The sequence below is a fragment of the Lutra lutra genome, chromosome 9, assembly GCF_902655055.1.
Source record: "Lutra lutra chromosome 9, mLutLut1.2, whole genome shotgun sequence".
Taxonomy (NCBI): domain Eukaryota; kingdom Metazoa; phylum Chordata; class Mammalia; order Carnivora; family Mustelidae; genus Lutra; species Lutra lutra.
The window spans coordinates 132,556,248-132,577,913 of NC_062286.1; the positions used below are offsets into that span (position 1 = coordinate 132,556,248).

The 21,666-nt window shown below is 43.0% G+C and overlaps 1 protein-coding gene across 1 annotated transcript in view; it reads right to left on the minus strand.

Annotated features, from left to right (window-relative positions):
• The window catches only part of B4GALT5 (beta-1,4-galactosyltransferase 5), a 76,262-nt gene that overhangs the window by 20,965 nt on the left and 33,631 nt on the right, over nt 1-21,666 (minus strand). The window lies entirely within an intron of this gene.

The following is a 21,666-nucleotide window of genomic DNA, read 5'->3' on the forward strand; positions in this document are numbered from 1 at the left end:
CCTTTATGGATTGGATTAAAACATTTAAAAAATATCTCATCTCCCTTTAACTTGACCTTCTTGACACTCAACAGCTATACTCCGAGAAAGGAAACCACTACGCCTACTAGAAACATTTAGGTCCAGATATGGTCCTGGCAATCTCTGAAAGTGGTGGACTAAGGCTCCAACAACTTTTCTTTGGGGGATCTGGAGAGACAAGAAGATAATGAAAGACCGTCATCAGTCGGACCACCCACCCGCCCCAGCCCGAAAGCCCAAAGCAATGGGCAAAGAACCCGCAACTTGATCCAAGTGTCAAGTGAAACATATTCCCTTCGTACTACAAATACTGAACTATCACATTGCACACCTGTGACCCATCTGTCAACTATACTTCAATAAAAGCAAAACAAAACAAGAAAGTTATTCTTAACAATTATTCAGATTAACTATCCCAGTGTCATTCCTGGGGAATGATCTCCACTTGTGCTTTTCTGAAGTGTCTCTGAGATGTGAAACTAGGGAGTCACAAAGACGAGCGAGTATGGTTCCTGTTTGCTCCCTTGCAATCTCAAACATCATGTCATCCATTTTCAAGAAATACAAGGTTTCAAAACACTATCTTTTTTTGAGGATTTTATTTATTTACTTGACAGAGAGAGAGACAGCACGTGCGAGAACAGGAACACAAGCAAGGGGAGAGGGAGAGGGAGAAGGAGGCTTCCCAGCCAGCAGGGAGCCTGATGCCGACTGGATCCCAGGATGCTGGGATTATGACCTGAGCCGGAGGCAGATGCTTAACGAATGAACCACCCAGGCACCCTCAAAACACAACTTCTTAACCAGCCATTCTAACCTACCCACTTTTCTCTTCACCACAGTACAAGGGGGTGTCTTACAGGGGTGGCACATTTACAAATCCAAACTCCGGTGTGTGCTGGAGAGATCATCTGAGCACCTAACTGCCCTCCAACCAGGCCCCAGGCAGGGATGGTACCAGGGGCCCGGGCCACTCCTCCAGACTCATCCACGAGGCCTCGGGCTGTCCTGGCTCTTCCATTAGGCATGTTTTATGGACACCACTTCATTATTATCCACAGTGTCCTGCACACAATGGGCAGTAAATAACGGCTAAGTGAATGAAGTGTAGACGTCAATTTACTTTATTTCAAGCTACTCTGTTTGGTGCTTGGACTGGAGACAGGGGAGGGGATGGGGACAGACCAACTGGCACACTTGTCCATGAAAACCCAAGGTGGCCCACATTAAACAGAGACGTAAAATCTTGCAAAGGATTTAATTGATCTCTAAGGTATATCCTGAGCCATAAAATAATTTTAAAAAGTCAACGTTTGTAATGCTTTCAGAAATGAGGTGGTTTCAAAGTCGGCCTTGCACCAACGGGAAGACAACCACACATTCACTTCTGACAGGGGCAGAGGAGAGATCAGATAGAATATTTATTCTCTACAGCCGGAGATGTTATCGGAAAGGACCAGCTTCAATCTTTAAAAAAGTGCAATTCTGCGAAGCCTCTGAAAGCAAGAGTCACATCCTAGTTTTAATCTACAGCAGATAGCACAGGTCACAGAAGACAGGATTCTAGAAATATCCCTAAACAGAAGATTTAAACTCCATACAATATCAAATTTCTAATGTGGTTTCAAGGTATTTTTTTTTTTTAATCATTTGGGCTACAGAATATGTACATTATACATATTATATATAACTGCCCTGAAACCTTCCTTCCATCCCCAACATAATACTAAGCAAGCTGCTTCAATAATATGAAAACAGTGGGGCACCTGGGTGGCTCAGTCGGTTAAGCGGCTGCCTTCAGCTCACGTCATGATCCCAGAGTCCTGGGATCAAGTCACCACATCGGGTTCCCTGATCAGCAGGGGTGCCTTCTTCTCCTTCTGCTCATGTACTCTTTCTTTCAAATAAATAAATAAATCAAGTCTTTAAAAAAAATAATATGAATAGAGGTATTTATTAAACATTGCATGTAAGGCTGTTAGCTGGACACTGTAGAAACATACTACTTCCCTTCCCCTAAATTTCAGTCTTCAGGGGTACTTTGATCTTCTGTACCACAAAGGACACTGTTGTTGGCCCCTCTTTTAAATTCTCCCCCCTTTTTAAAAAGATTTGGGGTTTTTTTGAGAGAACAGGGGGGAGGGGCAGACAGAGAGGGAGAAAAGCAGATGCCCCACTGAGCACAGACAGCAATGGGGGGCGCAGGACTCCAAGATGCTCAACCAACTGAGCCACCCAGGCGCCCTTCTCCCTTTCTTTTATCTGGAATCCCACGTGGGCCCATGAACTTGCACTTGTAGCAAGCTCACAAGTGATACCAAAGTGGGGGGTCTGAGGACATTTCCAGAACCATGGCTCTGGAGAACTTCAGCTAAGGAAGAAACCATGAGTAACATTTGCTGAGCACTTAATTACATAATTCCTTATCTCATTTAATTCCCATAATTATCCTAAGAGGCAAGTAATACTATTCAATTTACAGTCCATGTCTAGGCTCCAGCTTCTCCACGCAGCTTCACCAACAGACCCACACCAGGTGTACCTATGCTCAAAGGACTGAGCTTTAAGACCCTGCTCATCCATGCTCTAACCACAGCCTCTCCCTCAAAGATTTCAGGAACCCACATGGCTTACACGATTACTAAGGAGCCAGCCTCTCCAACCTTTATCCCCTCCACAAAGCTGCCAGATGGATTTTCTGTAATTACAGATTTATCCACACTGCTCCTGCTCAAAAGCCTTCCATCCGGGAGCTCCTGCTCTCCTGTCTGCCATGCAAATCTCATTAATCCTTCAACCCCCCGTTTACATACTTCGTCAGTCTTCTTCTGGAATTTCTGTGCTACTGTTAACAGATGATCAAAACTGGGCCCCTTGTTTGTATTTTGTCTAGTTGGCTAGCAACTGTCTCACATGTTGGTCTTGCCATTCAACTAACAAATGTACACAAACCACCTATTAATGCTTTTTCTGATTATCTACAGGAATCAGCACAACACTGAAAAAAATAAAAAGCCAAGGAAATAAATTCTGCCAAACAAAAGAAAATAATCACAAATTCACAGTCTCAGGACTGGATGGGATTTTGAAGAACACTTGTCGTCACCATTTAATGCTCCACACCAAACCCAAACTGTGCCTTCCAGGAAGACTGAGTCAGTATGTGAGCCACAGCTATCTTCGAAGAAAATCCTACTTTGGGTTTAGTCCAAAACGTTTCCCCATCACTTTACCCACTGGTTCTCATTCCACAGTCAAATTCACCCCCCGCCCCCCGCCCGGGATAGCTGAGGGCAGTACTTTCTATTTCCCTCCACCCTCACCTCAACCCACCTAACCTCTCCTGCCCTGCAAGGCTAGGCAGCCCCACTTCCTTTGAGCGCCCCTCTGCATCCTGGCTGCTGGCCTTTGGATGGAGGCCCAGCCGTCTACACTTGACGAAGGGCGGCGCCATGCCGGCGGAGCCGCCGGGAGCGGTCTGATGGGCCCAGAAACGAGCAGGACCGCCACCTGTTCCAGCTGTTACAAACTGGTCTACTTGAGCGCCTCTTGGAGAGTCACAATGCAGGATAACACGAGGCCAAAGAAATTCTGCAACAGAGATGTTCAATTATTTAAAACTGGCCACTTCCCAAATCAGCCCCATTTCCTCCGCATGATAACTAACAACATCAAGTGATTCTCTGCAGAACTTTGGGAAATTCTGTTTTATTAATAGAATTTAGAATTTCCCATTACCTGTAGGTAATCAACTGATAATTGCTGATTGTCACTAATAACAGCAGCCACACCACATTACTGATTCATATGAAGCTTGCTGGAGTCAAAAATCCTCAATCTTTTTAGATATGGGCTACCGCTGCCCCTTGCCTCTTCTGTGCTCATGCAGGTGGCTATACAGATCAAACTAGAGGACCTTACAAATGTTCCCATTAAAGTCCTGTTACTAAATCTGTGTGTGGCTCTGGCCTGAGCTAGAAAGTACATAGGCACACACACATTGCTTTCAATCTAAATTATCTCATTTAAAATTCACATCTTTGTGAGGTAGATATCATCATGATTTTTTAATTTTAAATAAGGAAGTCAAGTCCTCCAGAAGTCATTTATCCAAGGTCACAAGGTCAGCAAAGTCAAAAACCCGAGAGGTGAAATCAGGTGTTCCCTAAGATTTTGATGAGCTTTGGGGAAAACAGTAGTTTCCAATAATATGGTCTTGATCAATGGTGACTGAATCACAGCTAAAAAACCTAATTTAAACCGGCACACTGTGGTTCTAGCCTCCATGGTGTCAACAAATTATCTATGGAGCACCTGCTTTCCTGGGTACTTTTTACAGGCAGTACTAGGCCACAGGGAGCCAAGGATGAGTAGGACAGCACAGGGTAAGGTACAGACACATACAAGAAATTATCATGCAGGGTGATAAATGCTAAAATAACATTTACTACAAATTCAGGCTTACTAGTAACTTTTTTACGCTTTCACGAGAAACCATTATTATTATCGAGGCCCAGTACCTAGGTTGAAGGATCTCTTATGACCATAATGCAATCGAGAAAAGTAAGCCCCATTCAGGTTTGCATAATTGGAAATTTCATCCAGGTGCCAATGTAAGTAGCCTTGGGCCATGACTTAACTGGAGCGTTTCGGGGAGCAAAGCACTGGGTCTCCTAATGGGAAGCACACTCTCTCCCTTCCATTAGAATTCTGGTCAGCCTCCATATCCATATGAAATCAGGTAATGATTTTCACTTGAACACACACATTAATAAATGACTCTAAATAAAAATTCTCACAAGATAATGAGATCTGACATTCCGATGAGGAGCAAAATAATCCAAGGAAAAGACACATTATAAGATCCTATATACTTAAAGAGCTCATAATTTGTTATCCTAAACATGTGTAATTCCTCGTGTTTGTTACATCTGGCTTGGTAATCTACAAGGAGGAAAAGAAAGCCATTCTTTTCCTGACTACTCTTAAAGATCTGTGTCTTATCCCCAATAAGCAAACACCCCAACACGAACACATGCACGTACACACACAGCCCAATCTGCCTTCCCTGCTTTATCTTCCCATTTGATATACTACACATTTTCTTATTTGTCTTGTCTACTGCTACCTCCCTCACTGGAATGTGGCTCCATGAGGGCAAGGAGCTATACCCCTGGTGGCGAGAACAGTGGTGTCCTGGAACCCAGAAGATGCCCAACCAATATGCGAATAAGCCAGTCAGGACACTAAACAATGGAGTCTTCCTGAACTTGGCTGCGCCCAAGGAGGCAGAGATATGGGATTCCAAGCCCTTCTCTTATACTAGCTACCTCTCCTTTAAGAGAAACCCCAAATGTTGTTCCATGAACTAACCTGTTTCCTAAGAAAAATTCAGCAATTACTTTTTACCAATTGAGCAAAACTGCCAAATAGATTAGGTTTTCCCCCAAAAAATGTTCTCCGGGTATTCCCCTCCTCCCAAAGTTGTCTGTCCCCCTCCCCCGCCATGTTTCTTATATAATGCACAGTTTATTCAAAACTTATACAAAAGGGGCACCTGGGCGGCACAGTCAGTTAATCATCCAACTCTTGCTTTCAGCTCAGTTATGATCTCATGGGTCATGAGGTCAAGCCCCACATTGGGCTCCCCACTCAGCAGGGAAGATTCTAGTTGAAGAATCTGGTTGAAGATTCTCCCTCTCCCTCTGTCCCTTTCCCCACTCTCATGCATACTCTCTCTCTTAAATAAATGAATCATCATAAAAAAAACAAAGCAAAAATGAAACCTTGTACAACATTATCTGTAACAGAAAAACACTGAGGAAAAACCTGAAAGTCTATCCAAACAAGACTGGTTGAATAATTCTTGTACATTCACATGGATGGAGGAGAACTATAAATTCTCGTACATTCACATGAATGGAGGAAGTACTATGAGGCCATAAAGAAAAGAGAGGAACCATTAAAAATAGTCCCAACGGAAAGAACACGTAAGTCCTTCTACAGTAGAACAAATTAAAAATTGTAGCTTATCTGGATCTTGGAATACTAGACAGTGACCAGAATGAACAACCGTACTATATGCAACCATACCAACCGATCTCTCACACATCATGTGGAACAAAGACACCAAGGAGCACGTGATGTCACTCCGTGCAAATAAAGCTGAAAACAGGCACAACCAGTGTATAGCCTAAGAAGTCAGGAGAATACGTATCCTTGGGATGGGTGGTGGGGTTGAAGGGGGCTTCTGGTAATTTTATTATTTCTTGGGCACACAAAGGTGTGTTCATTTTGTAAAAATTCATCAAGCTGTTCATTTATTTGTGAATAGTAAGTATATTTCCATAAAATTTATGCCCCCCCCCCCAAAAGAGTAAAGAAAACCTGTAAACTGAATTCCAGGATATCTTGTTAAATGAAAAAAAAAAAGCAAAAAGCCTTAACTGCGTGCACACACACGCACGTGTGCTGTTTTAGCAATGAGGTGAAATTTATACACTCATACATTTTTATAAAAAGAAACATACAAAAGGCAAACCAGGTAAAACACTCCTTATATACCTATTATGGGCCAAGAACTGCCCTCTGCTCTGTGGTAAAAAGTTAACTATAAATAAGATAGAGCAGTCCTTGTGATTATCTGTAGTCCATCACCCAGACAAGGAAACCTGTAACTGGTCATGTGTCCAAGGGACAGGAGAGTGGCTCTTAATCATACTGTGAGGCGGGGTCGGGAAAATACTCTCAAGGAGGTGGAGGCTAGGGGCGCCTGGGTGGCTCAGTCAGTTAAGCGTCTGCCTTTGGCTCAGGTCATGATCCCAGGGTTCTGGGATCGAGCCCCGCATTGGGCTCCCTGCTCAGCAGGGAGGCTTCTCCCTCTCCCTCTGCCTGTCGCTCCCCCTGCTTGTGCGCGCTCTCTCTGTCAAATAAATAAATAAAATCTTGAAAGAAAAAAAAAGAAGAGGTTGAGTCTAGGGTCGGGTCTGGAAAGAAGAGGGCAGCATAGGCTGGAGAAGAGCACCCAGAAGGACGAACGGGCATCAAGGGAGGAAATGTGTTTGAGAATCAAAAAGCAGTTCAGCAGGGCTGGACTGAAGGGTATATACTGCAAAAACGAGAAGGGAAGCTAGAAAGACAGAGGTGGTGAGATCGCAAAGGGCTTTATGTGCTATATTTAGGGGCTTGACATTGAAGAAATAGTCCAGGATCCAATTTCCAGTGGGCCGACTAGCAGGTATTAATCAAAACGAGTGAATTCACCGCTACTCAGATAGGCTGCAGATAAGGGACTGATATTTTTAGTATCTAGACCTAAGTTCCTTAATCAAAGGAAGAAAGTTTGGATGAGCTGACTGAGCCTGTGTGTGCAGAATCCCACTTGGTTATTAAAAGTTGGGTGTCCAAGTCTTACCAAAGGCCATATTTTCACTCGACGTGAAGCAGCAGGAGGAAACATTCTGTCTGCCAAATCTTGGAGCCAGCAGATGGAGTGAAAAATAGAAACCTGGGGACTACTCATACTAACTACAGTGGGGTAGGGCTGGGGGGGAAGGGCAGGCTTCTGGAGTGGGCAAGGGGCCGCTTCGCATTCGCGTGGGCTGCCAGACTCCGTGTTCTTTCGCTGGGTTCACTCACACCAGGCATCTCTGTTCTGTCCACCCCTACAGACCATGCAATGTGTGATTTATAACAGTGTCAAATACAATGCAGGAAAACATGCCTGCAACAAATCTTACGAACCAGGATTATACCCTATTCGGATGTCCACGGCTCTCAAATAAAGAGCCGGGAAAGAGAGAGAATGTAAAGAGAACAGAAGCAGAAAAGGAAGGACTAGAGGAAAAGGGAAGGCTGCTCACTTTCTCCCCCCTCCCCCACATATAAGAGACAAAAGATAAGATGCAAATGTAGGGGAAACAAAGAACAGAGATGTGTCATAGGAGTTTTGGACTTGAATTTTGCCGTGGGAGAGTACTGCAAAACCTTCACTACCTTTTTTGACCAGTATTTTCTGAGAAAAATAAGAACCAGAAAAAATAACTGATCTCACCACCGAAAACAGAGATCATCGATGTTCACTGTTCTGTACAGAGGTGTTGTATAAAGAATGCATTCACTAGTGTTCTGCTTATAAAGAGGATTCCTGGGAGAAGGAATACATTTCCTGAGCCCCTGTGCGCCAGCACTTTCCCAAATACCTGCGTCATCTCATTCCCTCTTTACATTAAATCAGGGTAGGTTACCACCCTCATTTTATAGATGAGGGGCCTCAGGACTAGAAAAGTAACTTGACTGTAGCCAAGATTTGTCTCCAGAGTCTGAGTATTTATTTAAAATTTTTATTTAAAATTTTATTTAAAATTTTTATTTACAGAATCCAAGTTTTTAATGAATACTATGTTCCATATTTAATTTTTTTTTTAATTTACAGAGTCCAAGTTTTTAATGAATACTATGTTCCATGATCTTCTTAGGTTCTCAAATGCCTAGAAATCCCTTAAACACACAGCTCGTGTTCCTGCACTTTGCTTACGGATTCCTTTTATCGGGATCTTCACTGTCAATATCATATCCCCGATTGGCTCCCAATATCATATTTCAGTAGTCCATGCCAGTGCTCATGCTATATAGTATGGTGAGTCCCTAAAACTTGAAGTTTTACAAAAATGTAGTAAGTTTGAAGCTCTAATGTGAATCCTGAATTTTTGCATTTCAGATCTACTTAAATGTTGGAGGCTTATACTACACACTGAGAGATATTAAGATCCAAGGTTGTGGGCGCCTGGGTGACTCAGTGGATTGGGCCACTGCCTTTGGCTCGGGTCGCGATCTCAGGGTCCTGGGATCGAGTCCCGCATCGGGCTCTTTGCTCAGCGGGGAGCCTGCTTCCCTCTCTCCCTCTCCCCCTGCCTCTTTGTCTACTTGTGATCTCTCTCTTAAAAAAAAAAAAAAAAAAAAAGATGCAAGGAATTTTTTGACAACAAATTTACAGCCTTTGGCACATCTATTTTAATGTTCAGGAGCAACTGTTTGGCAATTTTCACACAAGAAGTATTTAAAGAAAACTGGGTGTTGGCAGGGGAGACATCAAGAGAGTAAGGAACCCCCAAAACTATTTTGGGGGAAAAATTTCACTCGCCGAGTCTTTTTCTTTCCTGGTTCTTCCCATCTGAAGCAGAAAAACCACCAAGTCAATTGCAGGTTCTGATTTCCACCCTCCCTAGTTATTATTCCCAGCTATTAAAAAAAAAAAAAAAAAACCCAAGTGGTAAAAATTAACACTACGAAATCCTCTGTAAACATTTCCACCGACCTGTTAGTCTATTACCTGTTAAATTATTAAACTGTACATGAGACTCAAAATGAAAATTCTTCCTGAACAAGTATTAACTAGCCAAGCAGCCTAAGGCGGTCACTTCAGCTTTCGCTGTTTCCCCCCAAATTCTTAACAGTATGATTCCCAACCTCCTCAAGTATATACCCACAAGAGGGGCTTGGCCAACACGGATGCCCCAATCCTGTACTGTGCAACCTACATGGAACCCTGGGTCAGAAAAAACTAGAAATTACCTTCCAGGCGCTGCTCACACTGAACGCCTACAGCCCCCCTGGCCCTGCCCTGGGGAGTGAAGTCTCAGGGAGGGCCGTGATAACACTGTTGCTGCCGGCTCCAAACAAAGGCTCAGCCCAGCCCTTGGGCCTCACCTCCCCATTTCGAGGCCACCACGCCTCCGTGTGAATGCTCTGCTGAAACCTGGTTCATACTAAACTGTCCTGGTCCCTTTCATAGCTTTTCCTGGTATCACCCCACCCCTCAGGATTAGAATGACTTTGGCTCTTTTCCCACTGACACATAAGGTCTTATCCATGACCCCATACATCTGAGCATGGCTCTTGCAGCAGGATGTAAGAATACGGACTGTCTTCTTTATTTTTTTCATCTATAATGTCTGATTAATAGTAGACACTTAGCTATTTATTAAATTAATGAACTACGGCTCAGCACACAGCACGCTGTTATGGCCGTTTGGTGGAGGTGACCTGTTTTCGAAAGCTAGAAGTACTGGCTTTTCTGCAACCATACCACAAAGATTCAGCCAGAAAAGGGCAAACAGAGTGAAACTTACACTTGACTAACTTTGCAGGTGTTAAGCGTAAATTGGTATAACCCTTTGGAAAAACTGTTTGCAAATTCAACAAAGAGCCATAAAAATGCTCATATCCTCTGACCAAGCAATTTCAAGGAAACTATTCCAAATATGCAGACATTCCTTGCACAAAGTCTTTTATTAAATGATTTCTAAAAGCAAAAACTTGGAAAACAACTCAAAAGCAACAATAAGGTAACAGATAAGTTAACTGTGATACATACATTTCGCAGAATCTTATGCAGCTTTAAAAAGCTATGAAACCTCAGAGACACAACAAATGTAGAATACCTAGCACAGACTACCATACTTAACATGAACAAAGTTCTGTTAGATTATCGTAACTAGTGCTAAAGAATAAGCATATGCATGAGGCAAAAGAAGGCTAGAGGCAAGGTTACCCATGGGCTTACTTGTTAACAGTATGTGAGTTGACCTTCTCCTGTTTCTACAACTTCACAACAGTTAAAAAAAAAATTTATATATATATATGTATGTATGTGTATATATATATATATATATGTATGAAGGATTCCTCCAGCCAGACTGAATTTATCTGACAATAGACATTAATAAACAGAACATTCGTGATTTCATTCTTTAGCTGTTAGGCTGGGGGTGTGGGGAGCAGCAAGTAGGTAAGGTTTATGCAGCTGTCATACTTGAATTATCTCCACATCAACACTCTGTTCTAGAAAGGCTGTCGATAAACAGCCACTCCTCAAGTCCTCCCCGCCTTGAAGCCCAGGAGAGCTTCTTAGAACCAGAAATGTCAACAAGATCCAGGAATTTACGTACTGACAAGGAGTTCTAGTTTTCTGTCTCTCCGGGAGTGGATTATTATGTATACAGCACAAATGATAGGTATGATGGGAAGAGTAAGAAACTCTTCATAAAAATCTTCCTTCTAAGGAAGATGGTGGAGAAGAAACTCCTCGACTGGGGAAGTCAACAATACCAGTGTTGAGTTCCATCCCTGGCTGGCTCTGTGGTTTCTGGGCCTCAGCCACCCCATCTATACAACATTCATGTTGAACTGCGGGCAGCTTTCTCAATCTTTCCAACCAAGCCTCAACCTCCATCACTGAGACAAAGGAGATCTGCAGATAGAACTACACTGCGTGCATTCAAAATATAAGAGTAGAGAATACGGAAACATTCTGATTCTTCTCCCTTCCCTCGGGTCGTTGAGGATCACTGAACTGCCAAGTCTCCTTACATTCAAAATCTCACAATTCTAAGGCTGTTTTCTCCTTTCTTCACTTTGGAACATTCATCTGCCTTCTCTCCTCTTCCTTTCCACAGCTGGTTAGGGTTTGACTGTCCTACACTGTTGGCCTTCACTTTTGTAACAATGGTGCCTCAGCCCCCTGATAAAACTGGAGGGCCTCCGAATGGATGGGAAAGCACATTCTCAGAGCCACCTCCTTCTCCAAACAAGCCCGTCAGGACATTACACTGAAGCTACCTACAGTAACAAGAGCCATAAAAGGGCTTCTAATTCTCTGTATTTCCTTCCTCTTATCATAGTGAAAAACTATGATTTAGTGATGATTTAAAAGAATGCAATTCTACAGCAAAGAGCTGAATCTCTTTACCCATGAAATGCTATCTGCCTACAGCTAAGTTTCTTCTCTCCTTTTGCAAATGTGAAACCCAAGATTTCAGGATGAGGCTAGAGAAGTTGCTTCCATTTCCAAAAGACTGATAATAATGGGGGTGTCTGGGGGGTTCAGTCAGTTAGGCTTCCGACTCTCCCTTTCAGCTCAGGTCTTGATCTCAAGGTGGAGAGGACAGGCGCCGAGTTGGGCTCCAGACTGGGCATGGAGCCTACTTAATAAAAAATAAAAAAATAGAAAGGGACTAATAATAATAAATGCTGGTGAGGATGTGGGGACATAGGTATCTCATGCCTGAGGGAAGGAACATAAACTGGGATAAGCAACCCTTAGAGGGCAACCTGGAGATGCGTGTCAAAATGAAATGCTCACACTCTAACCCAACAGCTACCACTTCAGCTTTTCATCCTAAAGAAGTAACTGGATAAATTCGTATGTTCAAGGATGTTTATCGCAGTACTATTTATAAAGACAAAACCACAAACCCACCTCCATGTGCAAAAAAAGGGACTAGGGATAAAAATTAAGGCAAAGTCACACCATGGAAATCTAAGCAATCATTACTTCATCTAAAAAAAATCATCCTGTAGAATGTATATATTATAGCATATCTGAATTAAAGAAAAAGACACAGGAAAATTTACACATAAAAGTTTTAAAATTTGTACATCAAATGTTCAGTGGCATCTCTGCTTAGAATTATGGGGTTTCTGCACTTTCTTTTCTTTGTTACAATGCAGCATTTCCATGGCCATCAGAAAAATCCTTGCATAATGAAGAAGTTCTCTATTCCAACAGCGAAAGTTCTTGCAGTAACCACATCTGTTTGAACTGACCCCAAATTTTGAAGTTTCCAGAGTTACTGAGAATCCCTTTTTCACAGAGCACCCACTGAGTATCTATGAACACACTCTAGGAATGCTGCCTTCAAACATGGTCTTCTTCTTTCATTTCTTTTTTCAGAAGATTATTTTTATGAGATAGAGAAGGAGTGGGCGAGCGAACACGTGCTCGAGAGGTGAGAGGCAGAGAGGGGGAGTGACTATCAAGCAAGCCCTGTGCTGAACTCGAGCTGAGCTGAAGCAGGGCTCCATCTCTGACCCTGAGCTCATGACCTGAACCAAAACCAAGAGTCAGATGCTTAACCGACTGAACCACCCAGGCACCCCTCTTTCTCTTCATTTTTTAAACAATCATTTTAATGATTTTAATGGCGGGGTCGCAGGCAGTACACAAACACAACCAAGCTTCTGCCTTAGTAGCTCTTCACTCTTTACTGCTCCAGACCGAAATAATTTCCTCAATCCTAAACCATTATTTCACCTTCACCTACACCCTAATGATTCATAATTACCTTAGCACTTCCGATCCTTCTAGTTAAAACCTCACCAAGCACGCTTCCTCCACCTAGCCCACGATCCCGAAGTATCCGTCCACGGACAGTTCTTTGGCTGCCCTCCTGATCCTCTTTGGGAAAGGAGATTATTCTCCATGTCCTATGGGGATAATATATTATAATCATATTACCGTTAGCCCAGAAGACTGTAACAGACTAATAGGGTTATCTACTCTTTAGGAATTCAAGTGTTTCCAAAAAGCATCATTCTAGCTGACATTTAACACACTGTTAGACACATGAAATCAGAGCCATCATTTCCAGAGAAAGGCAACAATTACCAGAGAAAGCACTTGAAAACATCTTGACTCTCGGCATACACGCTTAGCAAAGAAAGATCTTCCCTTGACACCCTAGAGGTATGAACCCTTCCTCTAGACAAGATGGTTTGTGCTTAGCAGACATGAAACTATAGTCCTAGAAAGGGGTCCTCCGAGCCATGCAAAACGCTGGACTCATTTTCTCTCATCTATTGTATTGCTTTGTCTTTCACTTGGCCCAGAATGATCAGACACTAGCATTTCTTCACCTGTTTAAGCAATGCAAGATCTACCTAGTCCACAGAAACAGAGGCCAAGCAAGAGAATGCTGGAAAGCGTAATGCATGGTCAAAACTGGTAAGACTATCCTGAAACATTAAAAAAAAAAAAAAAAAATTCTTCCCCCAGATTACTTGATTGCAAAGGGGAAAACGCACATTTACAGTGGAGAGTTCAGACGGACACCCCTTGGCCAAGGGATCATGCGAACACTGAACAAGCTACTATTACCTTCAGAATATTTCTACCAGTAACCTGTAACCTCAATCTAATCAAGCTTTCAGAACTGTCTCTCAGTTTACAAAAATTCAGGGGAATTTTTTAAAAACACATCAAAATGACAGCAAGCAATTCCAGAATGTAGAACATTCTCTTAGAAAAGTTACTATTATGAGGGGTATGGGGAGGGGCGGGAAGGCGGCTATAGACTGAGACTGAAGAGACACAATCAAATATAGTATGTGTGTGATCTGAGGGGAGGGTGGCTATAAATAACCCTTTGGGCACCCTTTGGGAAATCTGGGTATGGTCTGGACATCAGAAGGTATTTTCAAGGTACTGTTAATTTTCTTAATTTTACTAACAGTATGATGGTTATGCAGGAAAACATCTTTATCATTTTTTTAAAAGATTTTATTTTTAAGCAATCTCTGTACCCACGGTGGGGCTTGAACCCATAACCTCAAAATCGACAGTTGCATATTCCACCAATTGAGCCAACCAGGCATCCCAATCCTTATCATTTTTAAGAGATGTGTGCTGATGCATTTAGACATTAAATGTCTGCTGTATCTACAGTTTAATTTCACATGGCTGGGGGGGGGTACTCTTTCCAGTTTATTTTAAAATAAACCAATGGTAATAACTGTTGACCCCAGGTAAAGGGTAATATGTACACTGTGTTTACTCTTCTAAATTTTTCTCAGGCTTAAATTTTTTCATAATAAAAATGAAGGGGGAAAGTTTGATTTTGGATGCTATCTAAATTACTATAACTAAATCTAAATTAAAGTATATTAATACCGTATTAAGAATCCTGTAAATGGATCAAAATTATAATATGGGGAGTAAATACATAAGTAATGTTCGCATAAGAAGCTAAAGCATTTGGTGGCTATTCTATGCCAACAAAATTTTTTTTTGTTTCTGAAACCAAGAACTGCCTATACTCTTCTCATATAATTTTACAGGCGAGCTGTGGGGAAATTACAAATAAATTTTCCTGTTGCTCCCTCAGTTTATATTTGAATGGCTTTCCACTGCCGTCAAGGTCAAGATCAAACTCCTCTTGCATAGCATGACTCACCAGTGTCCATAAAACCTGGTCTGTCTCTGCAATTTCTTATCTTGCCACTCCCCAGTTCCACCCTCCTCCCTGAAGAGCAGCAACTCCGCGCCACCAGCCAAGATCTCAGACAACACTGCTTCTCCGGCCCGCAACTTAAAGAGAAAAAACCTGAGACAAAGTCAAGGAAAAAGTTCCAGGAAAAATCAACGATCACAAGGAAAAGCACATGCTAAGGATGAAAAGGGAGGGGGAGTGGAGACGATGCCAGTGACCGCCAAACCCAGCTGTGCTTCCCTCTCTCTTTCAAAGTACATTCCCAGCTTGGTTTGTTTTGTCACTCCCTTTCAAAATTACCTTTGCAGGTTTACTGAAAGAAAAGTGACTAAAAATTCCCGGGGCGACCTTATTCTTAGACAAAAATTCCTAGGACTGCACACCCGACAATCAAAAAAAACAAGAACAAAAACAACCTTGGATAGGTTAAGAGTTAAAACTCAGTGTGCCTAAAAACTTTATGAAAACAACCCTCTGCTGACAACCACAGAACACAGAAATGCCACAAAATTAAATTACGGTGCTTTGTAATAGATTTAGCATTTTATTTTTAAATATTAACAAGATCGCCCGGAGGGAGTAAGTTTATCAAGGGATAAGAATCCTAACAGTTTAGCTAGTTCGCCCAGAGGCCAATTAACATTTCCCACCACGCCCAACACCTAGACTCACCAGGCTTCCAAGCTGCCGGAGGACCCTGTGGGTTTGTTGGCGGAGGCCCCTGACCAATGAGCGGCTACAAACAATGCTCTAAGGGCTCCGTGCACAGGGAGGCCGGACTTTAATTTAGTACAATCACGAGCCAATTTCCTATGCCTGTATTCTGTTTCGCTTCTTCTGCTGTCTGAAGACCCCGACGTCCAATAATGTGGCTATATGATTTTCAGTTTCTCGTCTCACCTTGGCTTTTCCTTTCCCACAGTTATTTTGAAAATCAGCAAATGCCTCACGTTCATAAACCATCAGTAGCCATCTGTGATTTTCATAATTAGATCACTGTTAAAAGGGAGCAAAATTCTTAGCTCTAGACTTTACTTCAACAATCTGGCAAATCATTAAGGGGATGAGTGATTTTATCTTTAAGGCCACCCTAAAAAAAACCCCAATTCTTAAATGACTACAGGCCCAGAGTTTTCTGGTTAAAGACTCCCTCCCCTCTCCTCCAAATCCAGCCCCCCAAAGCTTGGCACTTTCTGGATCCCTACTCATAAAATGACCAGGCCATGGATGGGGTAACTGAGAAATTTCTGAGGGGTAAAAAGTGAAACAACAAAAAAAAGGGGGCGACTGGGTGGCTCAGTTGTTAAGCGTCTGCCTTCGGCTCAGGTCACGACCTGGGGTCCTAGGAGTGAGCCCCACATGGGGCTCCCTGCTCCATGGGGAGCCTGCTTCTCCCTCTCCCACTCCCCACTGCTTGTGTTCCCTCTCTTGCTATGTCTCTGTCAAATAAATAAATAAAATCTTTTAAAAAAAATTGTTCTAGGAAAGCTATGAACTATATAAGAATAAAAGTAGGAATGCCTGGATGGCTCAGTTGGTTAGGCATCTGACTCTTGATCTCAAGGTTTTAAGTTCAAACACTACGTTGTTGGGCTCCACAATGGGCGCACAGCCTACTTAAAAAAAAAAAAAAAAAAAGATCAGGTAACACCAACTACAATAACCCCTCTAAATGGATCCACAGTAAGATTTTAGGTATCTTTGCTAATTTGCGGTTACAGCACAACACACTCAAGAAAATGATGCTCACAGCAGATCACTAACACCGAGTAATTTTATGAGATTGCGTCTGCGTTTGTGCTAAATAATTTATGCTTGGCGTGGTAATCAAAGCAGAGATGAAGCTAAGCCATTGACTAAAGATGCTAACCTTGTCAAACAGAGACGAGAGAAGGATGAATGGGTACCTTCCAGACCCAATAGAGATGTACCTGCCAAATGATCTCCTCCTTCTGGAAGAAGTCCCCTTGCTCTTCCGGGCACCACTGTTTGCACTTGGCAGATGCTCAATGACTGCAAAGTGTGTCAAGGCCACGTGGTGTCAGGACTACAGCAGGACACAGCAAAACTACTAAGAAGCTGGCTGAAGGGAGGAGAGGCACAACCGGATACAAGACAGTGAGCATCTGTCCATACTGGGGGAGGAAAAGAAAGCCCTACACAGTGAGTGTTCTCACTCTTGAGAAGAACAAGGTTAAATGGCATTCATCCTCCATGTTTAGAGGACTAGTGCCTGCTGCTTTCTGGTGAGTAATAATGAAGGGGAGTCATTCTGAGAAGCGGAGAGGAACTTCTGTATTCCTCTACCTACATAAAGGCATAATCATCCCCAAATTACGAGACCGGGGCACTCGAATACCACCCCAGGAGGTGTGTGTGCCTATCTTCTAAGAGGCGCTACAGTTTTGCGGACTTCCTTGTCTGCGTGCAGCCTTTTCAGAAGCTTAGAGTGCTAGCCAGAGAGTACTACAACTTTCTGATGTCATGTGGTGAGCATGGGCTAGAAAGGAACCACAGGACTTCAAAGGTGGTCATAACTACACGAGCCGTTGTGCAGAGATGACCCACGCTCAACTAAAATACAAGTTCCTCCTGAGGAGGAGAGTCCAAATCTCCCTCCCCAGAGCCAGGCCCTAAGATAACACCACAGACACTGAGCCTGGTAAAACGTGCATCATCCCCCCCACCCCACCCCACCCCACCCCAGCATGGCACCCAAAAGCAGTTTCCCAAGGCAGCACTTCCAGGACCACACTGCTCTTTAATCTATGACAACTCGGGCTAATCTGTACTAGTGTTCCTATTTTTTTTTAATTTTTAAAAAAATATTTATTTATTTCACAGAGAGAGAGCACAAGCAGAGGGAATGGGAGAGGGAGAAGTGGTCTCCCTGCTGAGCAGGGAGCCTGATGCAGGGGCTCGACCCCAGGACTCTGGGATCATGACCTGAGCCGAAGGCAGAAGCTTAACCAACTGAGCCACCCAGGTACCCCCAGTATTTCTATTTTTTAATCCGCTTTCGCACCACTGAGACTGTGAACACCGATCTCTGACCCCTAATATGACCCCTAACACTTTTTGGCAATGATGTTAAAGTAAGGCTTCCTTGATTCTCACTCGATCCATTTCTGATTTCTGAAGTAAACTGTCTGTAGGGAAATGGGAGAAACTGCTTTTTTATTATCCAGCTGAATGGATACGACAAAATTTAAATGTAACCAGAATGCAATACAAAATAAGAGTCATGTCCTGCAAAATTACACAAAGATTTGGCTAACGTGATAGGTGAAATATCTTTTAAGTCATATATTAGCACATGTTCTAGAAGATATTTTCCATCTTGGGGCACCTGGTTGGCTCAGTTGGAAGAGCATGCGATTCTTACTGCTGGGGTTGTGAATTCAAGCCACACACTGGACGTAGAGCACTTTAAAAAAAAACAAAATTTTTAAAAGTAACAGTTTTTTAAAAAGAGCTTTTTCCACCTTAAGACACAGAGTAAATAAATTTTATTTCTTCAAAGCACAGGAAAATGGCAAGGTAGAGAATCAGAGGACATTGGAAGGGAGCCTAGATCTCACCCCTCCTGATACACCAATCAGATACAGCCTAAGGCTCCTGAGCCAAATTAAAAGATGAAGGTCAACTTGGTTACTAATTTCCCAGAGACAGCCCAAGGGAATCAAGATAGAAAAGCAGAACCAACCCTGGAACTCAAATAGGATTAAATGCATGTCACAGCATTATTTATAGTCCCGACAAGTAGATAGTAATTTGGCTGGACAAGAGTTTAGGCCCTTTCCTGAGCTGATTTCCCTACTGTTCAAATAATGTAGATGCCTTCCTATTTAGCCATGGGCCAGGCACCAGCCATGAGTCCTTAAGCTGAAATACCCAATGGTGTGGATGCCCCCTCTGCAGGGCAAGACTTCTTCTTCTTCTTCTTCTTTTTTTTTTTTTTTTTTTTAATATTTTACTTATTCATTTGAGAGGGAGAGCTAGAGAGAGTAGGAGCAAGGGGAGCAGCAGAGGGAGAGGGAGAGGCAGATTCCCTGCTGGGCAGGGAGCCTGACATTGGGGTCGATCTCAGGACCCTGAGATGGTGACCTGAGCCAAAGGTATACACTTAACCATCTGAGCTACCCAGGCGCCCCCAGGGCAAGACTTCTAATCTGCTGGCCAGGGGATCGTGAAAAAAGCCTAGCAATGCATGCAGGAGAAGATACAGATCATTGAGCCCTGGAAGCCATCCAGGGGCTCACAGGGCCTTTGGTGGGACAAAGTGAGGCTGACAGATAACAAGGCCACATTCTTTTCAAACTTCCTCCTTGCACAAACCTTAATCAAGAAGAAAATTAAGGGGGTTCATTTAATTTCAATGAAGTATCATTATTTCCATTTTATAGAAAAACAAGTGGAGAGTCAAACGCTTGCTTTGATGTGGCCTATAAGCTCTCACCAAGCGTGCTACTAAGACCTTGGTGAGCCTTGGCCTGCGGAAGTACCTCACTCAGTACAGGCTGCGGCTGCTCTTACAGCTAATGCACAAAAGGGAAAAGTTCTCAGCGTTCGTGGAGCCCGAAGCAAAGTCCCCTCCAATCTCCCAGATATGTGCATTCCATCCCTTACCCACTAGGTGGTTACATACCATCCCTTGCCCACTAGGTGGTTACGTAAAAAGAGAAAAAAAGAAAAATTTTAAAACCTAGAGCCAGACCCCAAACTAACCACAGTTGAAAAGGAGAAGACAATGGATACTTTGATCTTCCTTGTCAACTCTTTGCGGTGGACGGTTTTTAGCACTGCTGGGACGACTCAATGCGCTCTGGGAAGTGACCTGAAAGCTCCACAGGAAGCCACCACCCCAGGGCTGCGTCCTGAAAACAACTTCTTGCCTCTAATTTTCTTCTCAAAAAATAATGAAAAATTTTTAACTACTTTTTTTTTTTTTGCAAGTGCCAGTCTTCAAGTGAAACTAAAAATTCGTTTTTGTTCTACTCTCCACCATTCTCTGCCACCACAGTAAAGAACATTACTGAGCCTTGCCTAGGAGACTGAATGTTGGTTAAACAAACAACGCCTTGTTCACATGTCAACTGAGCGTTCAGTGAACTTAACTCCTGAACCCGAAAGGAGGGCCAGGTTCTCCCTCAATGCACTCCCTGCCATAAATACTGCTGTTATCTAGCGCAGAGTCAAGGAGACAGGGCGAATAACACCACGAATGCCTTGAAGCAACAGGCAAACGTTGCAGGACTCGTTCCCAACCTTAGCAATTTGTCAAACGAGCAAGCTGTAACATTATGCTCTCCAGAAATACCTCTCATCCCATTTCCAGAAGGATCTATTCTGACACACCTATAAGCTGTCCTATAAGCTGTCCCTGTTTCAGGTTTTCTATTGATTTCAAATGAGACCACCTTGTCCTGATTTTAAAATGCCATATAACAGCAGAAAATCCATCAGATCACGTCAGAGAAGCAATCGTCCGGCTACTTATTATCACTGTCACTATTTTACTAGTCACACAAAAAGAAGGGGGCTGCATGGGCTGAAGGAGCAGTTCCTCAAGCTCTTACAGCTTCTCAGATCCACAGACCAGGAACGTTCTGGAACACAAGGCTGAGTCATTGAGACCTCTCAGAAACAAGGACCTCCTCTTGGAAACAGGCCTCAATATAAGCGGTTTGTATTAATTATTCAAAGAGGTTTAAAAAAAACATGATGAAAGCACTGACAGGCTACAACATGGATGAACCTTGAGGATGTTATGCTAAGTGAAATAAGCCAGAAACAGACCTACAAATACCACATGATCCCACATGACCTGTAACAGGCACATTCATACAGACAAAGTAGAAGCGTGATTACCAAGGAGCAGACAAAAGCAGGACTGGGGAGTTGTGGTTCAACAGGTGCAGAGTTTGTGTCTGGCATGAGCAGAAGTTCCAGGAATGCGCAGGAGTGATGTGATGGCGGCACAGTATTCTCAGTGAACTTAATGCCGCTTCACTGCACACTTACAATGTGTACAATGATCATTTTCATGTTAGGTGTTATGTATATTTTACCACAATTTTTTTAAACTTTATTTTTTCAGTGTTCCAAGATTCACTGTTTATGCATCACACCCCGTGCTCCGCGTAATCCGTGCCCTCCTTAATACCCACCACAGGCTCACCCCTTCCCCACCCCCTCCCCTCCCAAACCCTCACTTTGTTTCTCAGAATCCAGTCTCTCATGGTTTGTCTCCCACTTCGATTTCCCCCAATTCACTTTTCCTTTCCTTCTCCTTATGCTCCACAAGTAAGTGAAATCATATGATAACTGACTCTCTCTGCCTGATTTATTTCACTCAGCATAATCTCCTCCAGTCCCATCCATGTTGATACAGAAGTTGGGTATTCGTCCTTTCTCATGGAGGAATAACATTCCATTGTGTATATGGACCATATCTTCTTTATCCATTCATCTGTTGAAGGGCATCTTGGCTCTTTCCAGTTTGGCGACTGTGGTCATTGCTGCTATGAACACTGGGGTAGAGATGGCCCTTCTTTTCACTACATCTATGTCTTTGGGGTAAATACCCAGCAGTGCA